This window comes from Dendrobates tinctorius, unplaced genomic scaffold, assembly GCF_039654945.1.
Source record: "Dendrobates tinctorius isolate UK_male_01 unplaced genomic scaffold, ASM3965494v1 ptg000107l, whole genome shotgun sequence".
Classification (NCBI taxonomy): domain Eukaryota; kingdom Metazoa; phylum Chordata; class Amphibia; order Anura; family Dendrobatidae; genus Dendrobates; species Dendrobates tinctorius.
The window spans coordinates 4,186,106-4,195,978 of NW_027361775.1; positions in this window are offsets into that span (position 1 = coordinate 4,186,106).

Consider the following 9,873-nt stretch of genomic DNA (forward strand, 5'->3'; position numbering starts at 1 on the left):
AGACCTGAGTAGTCTCAAAAGCTTGCAATTTGTTACCATCTTTTCAGTTAGCCATTAAAAGGTATCGCCGGTGAACTTTGTCCCGGAACACAGAAATGGCAGTGAAATACTTCCAGGATGTAGTTCACCGGCGCATGTGCACAAGTGCTTTTTGGCTTTGCCCGCAGTTAGGCAAAGCATACTGCACACGCGGGATAGGATATTGCAATGCGCACGCACGTAATCTGGACAACAACTACGGAAATTCCAAGAAAGATTGCATACAGCAGCCAAGGAGGGGTGGAGGGAAGGAGCCACAACACTGCCCATCGGACCGGACAAAACTCATTTACATACCGTGCCAAATTGAGGTGACATTCCCTTTAAAGGGATTTTTCCTACCTGTTCAGCCCATCAATTGTTACGCTGGACTCCTCCAGGCCCTTTTCTGTGGGCTTGAAAGCAATGTTTTATGCAATCCAGCCAATTCAAACTGATGTGTTCATCAGGAGAAAAGGCTAAAAAACACAGATGACAACCAATTAATTTTTCAATTTTTTCCATCATTTGTGATCAGTTGAGGTACAAAAAACTGAACCCGAGGAAGCAAATTTCCCTGGTAAAGTATATTACAGAGTTTCTTATTTCCACATGTACTATAGATCTGGGAAATAAAAATTAAAATGTCGGTCACTCTTTAAGATAATAATGTGAAATATAATTGCTAACATTTGACATAAACTGATGCAATACCTGATTACAACAATAATCTACAAATGCAAAACATTTTTATTTTCATTTACTTCACAAACATTGCTTTTACTGCAAATATTTAGTTATTTATTTGTACTTTAAACTGATTTTTATCTAAAAGTCAGGCTACACTGATGACTTATTACTTATGCCAGGAGATTTCACTGGCATTCCTTTATTCTTCTTCAAGTATGAGCAGGGGACTTTTTCTGCCAACCCCCTGGATCTCGTTTGCTAGACAAAATATTCCATATGTAGCTCTTTAAAAGTGGGCACATTGGTTCAATGCCTTTCATTATTACAAACAGTTTCAGTACTTCTGATCCAGTTTAAGCTGTCATCAATTTAATCTGTGAAAAGCCGTCTATTGTTTGGAATGTGGTAATTTTGAACCCCTCGCTCTTGATGTAAAACATATGACAATAATTTTCGTAATTATATTATAATTTCTTATATTTGAAATGCTTGGCATATGTCAAGGTTGATAAACAGAACAAGTTATTTTAGAAAGGATATAAGTGATTACATATTATGTGCACTTACTTTTCTTTTTATCATCACTTTCGGGTATGTGCAGATACATTTTAATAACATGTGACAGTTGTGTATTTATAGCTTGTTTTTACGGTTAGATATATTTACTTAACGGAAAGAGACTCACAAAGCATTAAACAAATAATATCTTTCATTCTTCAAAACTGACCACAGTTTTCCAGATGGTTTCTAGTTTAATTGTGCTGTATTTCTTTTTTTGTGAATGCTAACCTGTTATTAAAGCAGGACCTTTATTGTGAATTGCTAGCGCAGACAGTAAGCCAACATTATTCTCAGTACCTGCAGTAAATGTTCCGTCGTCAGTCATGCTATCGGAGACAAACAGTACTGAAATAGGTGGACCGGTATAATATACACATTCACTTGCATCCCATTTATCAGAAGAATGATGGAAAGTCTCTGCTGCTTGGAAATGTGGAACCTTTAACCTTGTAAAACAGACACCTAAACTTTACCCCTTTGCTTTTTTTCTGTCTTAACAAACCTTTCTGTCCTAGTGCCACCTCTCTTCCATATTGTCAGCTGATAATACTATGTTGCTGATATCAGAGGGGACAGTAATCATCCTCATAAAGTATTGCCACAGAGCAAATACTTTGGACCATACATACGATGAGCAATGTGTAATTCCCTGGCAATATACTTAATAAGGTTGTTGCTGTCAGTCATGGTGTTGCTGGGATGTCACTGGAGCTGGCCATTTGACCCTTAGCAGAATGGATTTGCTGTCAATTTGTGCTCACAGCACTCTATTTAAATCTTCCAAACATGGTATGTCTTTGCCATTGCCTCATGGACTTGACGTCATCTATCCTCGTATTTCAAACTTGGTTATGATTTTTTCTTTGTCCCCGTCCGTCTTGTTTTAGACCATTTTGCTTACTTATTATTTATTTATTATGGTTTGCTTATATAGCGCCATCATATTCCACAGCGCTCTACAGACATCATCATAGCTGTTCCCATTGGAGCTCACAATTTAAATTCCCTATCACTATGCTTTTGTAGTATGGGAGGATATCAGAGTACCCGGAAGAAAACCCATGCAAATATGGGGAGAACATAAAAGCGCTATGCAAATGTTGCCTTTTGTGGGATTTGAAACCAGGACTAGGGATGAGTGGACCCGTGGATATTCAGGCTTGTTGAGTTTGGTTGAAAAGTAGTCCAAAGTTTGGTTAAGGTATCAGAACTTGACCCGAACTTGACCCTGAATCTGAACCCTAGAGAAACATTTGTGCTGTAAAATGTTCATAGTAGGGAATAAGGGGCTGAAAAGGAAGCAAAATAGGGGTAAGAGCAGGACAATTGCCATGCAAACAAATGTGGTCAGGAAAAATTATATAGAATTAAAAAAAATAAAAAATAATAATCTTGAACCAAGAGGTGGAGGTCCAAGTGGAGGAAGAGATGGAGGTAGATTTGACAATGTAGGTGGAAGAGGAGAAGGAGGTAGTCAGCACTGTTATTATTATTTTTTTTTTTTAATTTTATTTTTAAGGTAAATGACTCCTCTAAGATCCACGCCTGGTTCATTTTAATGAATGTGAGCTTGCCCATGTTGGCTATGGACAGACGTATGGACCTGTCTGTGATCATACTACCAGCCCTGATAAACACACGTTCCAACAGTACACTTGCTGCATGACATGTCAGCGAAACCAAGGCATACTTGCCAAGCTCAGGTCATGTGTAGAATTTGGAGACCTAGTAGTTAAATGGGGCAGACTCATCAATCAGCACGTGAAGACCTGTGGACACATTCTCTATCACCCTTTTGTTGAAATGCTGCCTCATGCTAATGCGGATCGTATCAGATGGTGGTTGTCATGAAACCGACTCAGTTAAGTCCAACAGATGACAAAACAAACACCAACAATGGGGATAGAAATGGAAAGAAGGCCCTACCCATGGAGAATGATGGATTGTACACCTCTTGGGCTCCAATCTGAGCCTGTCCCTGTACTCCCCTAATGCACAAAGCAGGTCCTTCCTCCTGCCGCCATCACGAATCTCGTCCCTCACTATCACCTCACACTTCCCTGGCTAGAGTACTGGCTGACAAGGGTGCTAGCCTCATCATTGCAGATGGTACAACACAGGGGGTAGTGACAAACAAGAGATAAACAAGGTATGAACACAATACTTAGCTTCCAAGCTACTGCTGCAAACTCCACTCAGCAGAGGATATGGAACAAGGACCTCAAACAGCTAATACACACTGACACTAGAGAGCTCCTCACTCATCACCTGGTCTCCAAACTCTATTAGCAACAGTCAGCTGATGGATCAGGTGACCATTTAAAGAATGGTGAGAGTGGTCACCACCCACGTCAGCTGACCTAGCAATTCAGCAGCTACAGCACGCTGCTAGCAAGGGAAACTTACATTAACCCCTGCTGGCCTGAAAGGAAAAAAGCTACATTTAAATTATAGTTGAACCAGATCTGCCACGCATTCAAAAATGGATTGTGACAGTGGTGCCGGATGTCGTGGCTTCCTTCTGAGGAAGGTTTTCTACATTTTGGCCAGGCTAACTATCACTTTCAAGGTGGAGCCAGTGACCCAGCTGCATTGGTGACTTCCTTCTCCTCTGCCTTGTTCTGTGACTGAGCCGCTGTTAGCTGGGAATGCCATCAGTAGTGCATTGAACAGCGTGTGCTTGTATTCCCACATTTTCCAATCTCATTAAAGTGAAAGAAGTAAGGGTGGTACATTGTCCTTGTAGAGGGGATCCAACAGGGTGGCCACAGAGTAATCAACACTGGTAGCAATCTGGGCAACTCGGCGGTCATTGAGCAGGCACAGCAGCATGAATTAGCTCAAATGTGCCAGGCTGAGACAACGAAAAGCTGTTCTCGGTGGAAGGCGTATGATTTGGGTCCTCTGTATCCTTCTAGCCATGTTCCAGTGATGCCTGTAAGCTGCTTTGTGTGCCACCCTGCTGTGCACACAGTTCCTCCCCCTTCTCATCCTCATCCTCCAAAGCTGTCAATCTGGCTGGAGGGTTGTGTACCTGGCCACTAGTGGACGACTTGCTTTATAATAGTGTGAATGGTCCCTGTTTCTCCTTTTCTTCCTCCTGTACCACCGCCTTTTTCAAGGAAGCACAGAAGTGAGATAGTAAGGATGATGCTGGCATTATCAGTGCTAGCCATGTTGGTGGAGTACTCGAAGCAGCGTAACATGGCACACATATCCCGCAGGGAGGCCCACTCATTTGTGATGAAGTGGTGTTGTTCCACAGAGCAACTCACTAGTGTGTCCTGCAGCTGAAACTCCGCTATTGCCTGCTGCTGCTTGCACAGTCTCTGTAGCATGTGCAAGGTGGAGTTCCACCTTTTGGGTAAGTCACATATGAGGCAGTGAGGGAAGACAGGAGTGAAGCTACAGCGCAGACAGATGAACAGCACGGTAAGAATGCCAAAAGCATTCTCGGATGGCCTGCACTTTCAGCAGCACCTCTATCATATGTATATGGGTGAATTTAAAGGAAGCTCTGCACCATCAAATTTAGCACATGCACCAGGCAAGGGATGTGTGTCAAACAGTCTACGTTCAAAGGTGCTAGCAGATTTTGCTCGTTATCATGCATCACTTGGCCGGGCCTGAGGTTTAACGGCATCAACCACTCATCAGTCTGTTGCTTGAGCCCCATGCACAGCTCATGCGTGGTGTAGGGATTTTTCTTTCAAACAAATGAGTTTCAGAACAGTCTGCTGCAGTTTTCCCCTGGCTGTGCTGAAGTTGGTGGTGCAGGTGTTACGCTGACCACATGAGGAGGTGGTGGAGGAAGTGGAGTAGGAGGAGTAGGCAACATGCTCAGAGAAACATTCAGCAATCCGCATTGGTGGGAGGACATGTGTCAGAATGCCTTCTGCCTCAAGCCCGGCTGCCACTGCATTTACCCAGTGGGCAGTTAGGGTGATATAATTTCCCTTTCAGAGATTACTGCTCCACATATCAGTGGTTATGTTGACCTTGCCACTGATGGCGTAGTGCACACTTGATTTTGCCTGCAACATGTGTGTGCAGTGCAGGGATGGCTGGCCTGGAATAGTAGTGGTGGCTGGGAACCACATACTGAAGTACAGCCACCGCCATCAGTTTTTTAAAACTGTCAATCTCCATAAGCTGAAATAGCAGCATTTCAAAAGCCAGGAATTTTGAAAGCTGTCATTCAGGGCCATGGCTTGTGTGTAGGTAGTGGGGTACTTTCTTTTTCTTTTTCTCAACCTGCTTCCTCTTTTGCTATTGAACTGGGGCAGTGTGAAAATCTCCTCTTCTTCCAAACTACACATGTCACACAGATGTCCTTCACTACATGTGTGCAACATCTTCATTCCAATCCTCACCCCTACCCTCCTTGCCGGTCTATGCAATGCAGAAAGACGCAGCAGTTGGCACTTGTGTTTCATCATCATCATCATCATCATCATCATCATCAGAGATGTGCTGTGATGGTCCGCTGACAGTGGGAACTAGCCCTTACTCTTACTCATCCTCAAACTAAACAAGTGGTGGGGCATGAGTGCATTCAATCAATTCCACTTCTGAGGAAAGGCCAGTTGGATAACCCATGCAACCCCAGCCAGCGGAGTCATCAAAAAGCAGAAGTGACTGATGCATGACTTGGGGCTAAGATTGCTTGTCAGATTTGCAAGGGGGTGAGGTGGATGACAGATGCCCATGATCCGTGGGTGCTAACTCTGTGCTTTCACCAGTGGACTGGGTGGAATATAATGCAAAGAAACTGGAGGTCCTCTCAGCCATTCAATCTGAAACCGCCTCAACATATTATGGCCTCGTCATTTGTTCTGCGGTTCTTGGGCCTACGAAATTAAGCAGATTTCCTGTTCCCCTTGGAGTTCACAATTTAAATTCCCTATCATTATGTTTTTGTATTCTTTTCTTGTGTACATCAGAGGAAGGTGTTTCATTTGGGTACGAAGCAAGCACAGAAAGACCTCTCCCTGCAGCAGCTACACCACTATAACCAGCAGCACCAAGGCCACATCGCTTATTTGATGCTCTTTTTTTTTTAACCCCAAAAAAGTGCACAGCAGAGAATAGAAAGTGCCCAGCCGATTATTACACTTCTAGGGTACTCTGAACTATGACTTGTTAGGGCACTCTGCACCAGGCTAATATGGTAGTCTGCACCAGGCTATATTAGGGTACTCTGCACCAGGCTGTGTTATGGCACTCTTCACCAGGCTAATATGGTAGTCTGCACCAGGCTGTGTTAAAGTACTCTGCACCAGGCTTTATTAGGGCGCTCCGCAAAAGGATGTGTTAGGGCAAATTGCACCAGGCTCTGTTATGGCCAAGTGAACCAGACTGTGTTAGTGTAAGAGGAAGAACAACATTGGGTATACCTCTGTCACACCGGTTCCAAAACTACCGGGACTGTCACCAACGTTGCAGGGAGGAAGACTTTCAGACAAGGACTGACTCTTGCATATGACTGTGGTAGGCAGGTCCGTGTTAAAAAGCGCCATGCGCGGAAAAAGAAGGTGGTCCAGGGGGGAAAGCTTAGTGGTCAGTCAGTCGCAGTGTTGGCTTTGAAAGCAGAGCATTCCTTTTGCGCAAGCCGACTTGACAGATCCCCTCTGCACAGGTCCACTGTAGGTGGATGACAGACTGCCAGTTCCCCTCTACACTCCGTGTCGGAAGGTGACTCCCAGTTGAAACCAGACTGTAACGTGCCCCCGATGCAGAGAAGCAGGTGACTAGGCCAGAGCCTCTTAGCCAGGTAGCTGCATACACCACGAAGCAAAGTCTCATTCCAGTCCCTTGTACTGGACTGAGCACAGTGTTTGGTGTTTGTGACTGCGGGAAGTCCCCACTTCCTTCAAAGACTCTTCACCCACTCCGTTGGATTGGACCCACATTCTCTACAGTCATCTCCGAGACGTCACGTGCCACTGTTGTCGGCGCTACTGTTGGAGAACTGAGACGCTGCAATTAAGAAGACTACAGACTGAACTGATAAGTTTTGGCCTTTTTATTCCTATCGAACTTTCGTTTGTTCCTGCTCTTCCCTGTCCAAACTCCCAGTTCTGCCCTTCACCCTAACTCTCCCCCTAGGGGCCCTAAATCCAGTATCTCCCTGTGGGCCATGTAAAATAATCTTCCGAAGTTCACTGGGAGCAACACTATGCTGTGGAGTTGGACTGAGCGTATAAGGGGGATGATGGGGATGCATCCCATGTCTCTGGCCCTAGAAGCAGAAGTGGCTAGATTGGCACTAGATAGGGAGGCCAGGGACTCATGCTGCGGTCCCCACAGGTGAGAGACACCCTAGAGAAAGTTTTGCTCATACTTGAGGAGACGCATGGGGACCCCACGAACGTAGGGGAGCTACGTATGCTCCTGTTTGGCCGAGTTCAAAGAGAGGAGGAGATGATGACCCAGTTTATGAATGCACTGCAGGAACTTCAGAATGCCATCACAAAGATGGCATATGGCTGATTCAAAGAAAGTACCCGTAGTAGCTGCAAGCCTGCCTGTAAGTTGACGTGAGCTTGTCCCCAGCCATGAGATGAGAAGGTCCCATAGAGAAGGACCCCCCATGTGTTACAACTGTGGAGAAGTAGGACACGTAGCCCGGTGGTGCACCAGATTGGGATTGGCCTATCCAACACCGCCCGTTAAATTAGGGGGCTCCGAGTCTGGGGGACGCTGCCTGGAGCCTGTACTTTTAAGAAGGAGTTCTATAGGTCCCACAAATATTGTTTTCATGTGCCTCCTCATTTGGGCAGAGATGAATGGTCGACCTGTATGCTGTCTGGTCGATACGGACTCACAGGTGACCACAATCCCCGAAGCATACTTCCGTCGGCACTTTACTGAAGCGGTGTGGCCTGAAAGGGGACCGGTGATCAAGCTCACGACTGCCAATCAATTGCCCATCCCATTCGCAGGGGTGGTCTGGATGAATATGGTGGTCTGTGGGAAAGACTTAGAGAGAAAAGGAGTGATCCTGAAAGCCAGAGAGGCGAGTAATGAACATACTGTCACTCTAGGCATGAATGTGCTAAGAGAGTTCGGAAGTCTTCTTATTAATGAGTCCCCAGACAGGTTCCTTAAACAGTGGGGTACCCACACACCCCAGACGAGTGTCTTCCAGCAGCTGATTGGGGAGGCCCAACTCAAGATACCTCTAGTGATGGAAAGACACTGGGGAAAGTAATTGCCCCAACTTTGATCAATAGAGTCCTGTTGCCAGGTCAAACAGTGCTTACCCTGCCCATTTGAGCATGTACCCCCATGGAAGGCGTAGAGGTTCAGATTGAGCCGAGTAATGCTGATCAGTTACTGCCAGGAATACTTGTGGTGTGGATGTTAGTTACGGTGCATGACGGAGCAGTTCTTGTACGCTGTGTGAATTTTGGGGAAAAGGATATCACACTACCTCCACTAGTGAAGTGGCTTACGTCCTGGGTATTCCAGAAAAGTTGATATCACCACAGGCTGTACAGTTGACTGTCAAACAAGGGGATCCTTGAATGGTGACAGTGGACACTGCTTTGTCACCTGACACACGACATTTGAAGGAGGGATGCCAAATCCTGGAACAAATGAGAGCTGAGCAGACTCAACTCACACTGCAGCAAGTACAACAGGTGAAGGCTTTGTTGGGAAGATATTAGGATGTGTTCGTGAGACACAAGGATGACTTTGGGTGCACAACGGCAATCACACACGAGATTCCAACTGGAAGTGCTGCGCCTATAAGAGAGCGTTACCATCAAATTCCTCCCCAAATGTACCAGGAGGTGAAAGGCATGCTGACTCAGATGCTACAGAAGGGGGTAATTCGAGATAGTCAGAGCCCCTGGGCTGCTCCCATTGTGCTGGTGCAGAAGAAAGACAGAATGTTAAGTTTCTGTGTAGATTACCGCAAACTCAATGCCTGTACGGTACTAGATTCTTATCCGCTTCCGAGGATTGAGGAGTCCTTGTCCGCCCTGGGAGACACTAAATACTTTTCCACGTTGGACCGCTCCAGTGGCTACTAGCAAGTGCCGATGTCCGAGCAAGACCGAGTCAAAACAGCCTTTATACTCCCCATGGGGTTATTCAAGTTTGATCGGATGCCATTCGACCTGGCAAATGCCCCAGGTACGTTTCAGCGACTCATGGAGAGGTGTTTGGGAGATTTGAACTTCGAGGCCAATATGATCTATCTGGATGACATCATGACATCATTGTCTTCGATCCCTCGTTTGAAGAACATCTCCGGAGATTGGAATAGGTGTTGAGTCGTCTACAACAGCATGGTCTAAAAGTGAAGCCTCAAAAGTGTCATCTGTTTCACACTCAAATTGAGTATCTAGGTCACGTTGTCTCTGTAGAAGGAGTGAGACCATCTCGGGAGAAGATTGCTGTGGTTCAGGATTGGCCTACCCCGAAGACCGTGAAAGACATGCGGGCCTTCCTAGAACTCATGGGATATTTCAGATGATTTGTGAAGAACTTTACCCACATCGTGAACCCGCTGTTGGAGCTATTGAAGGGGGTACCATCTAGTGCTAGAAACAGAACTGTACCATGGACAAGTGACAAGAAGAAGCGTTTCAA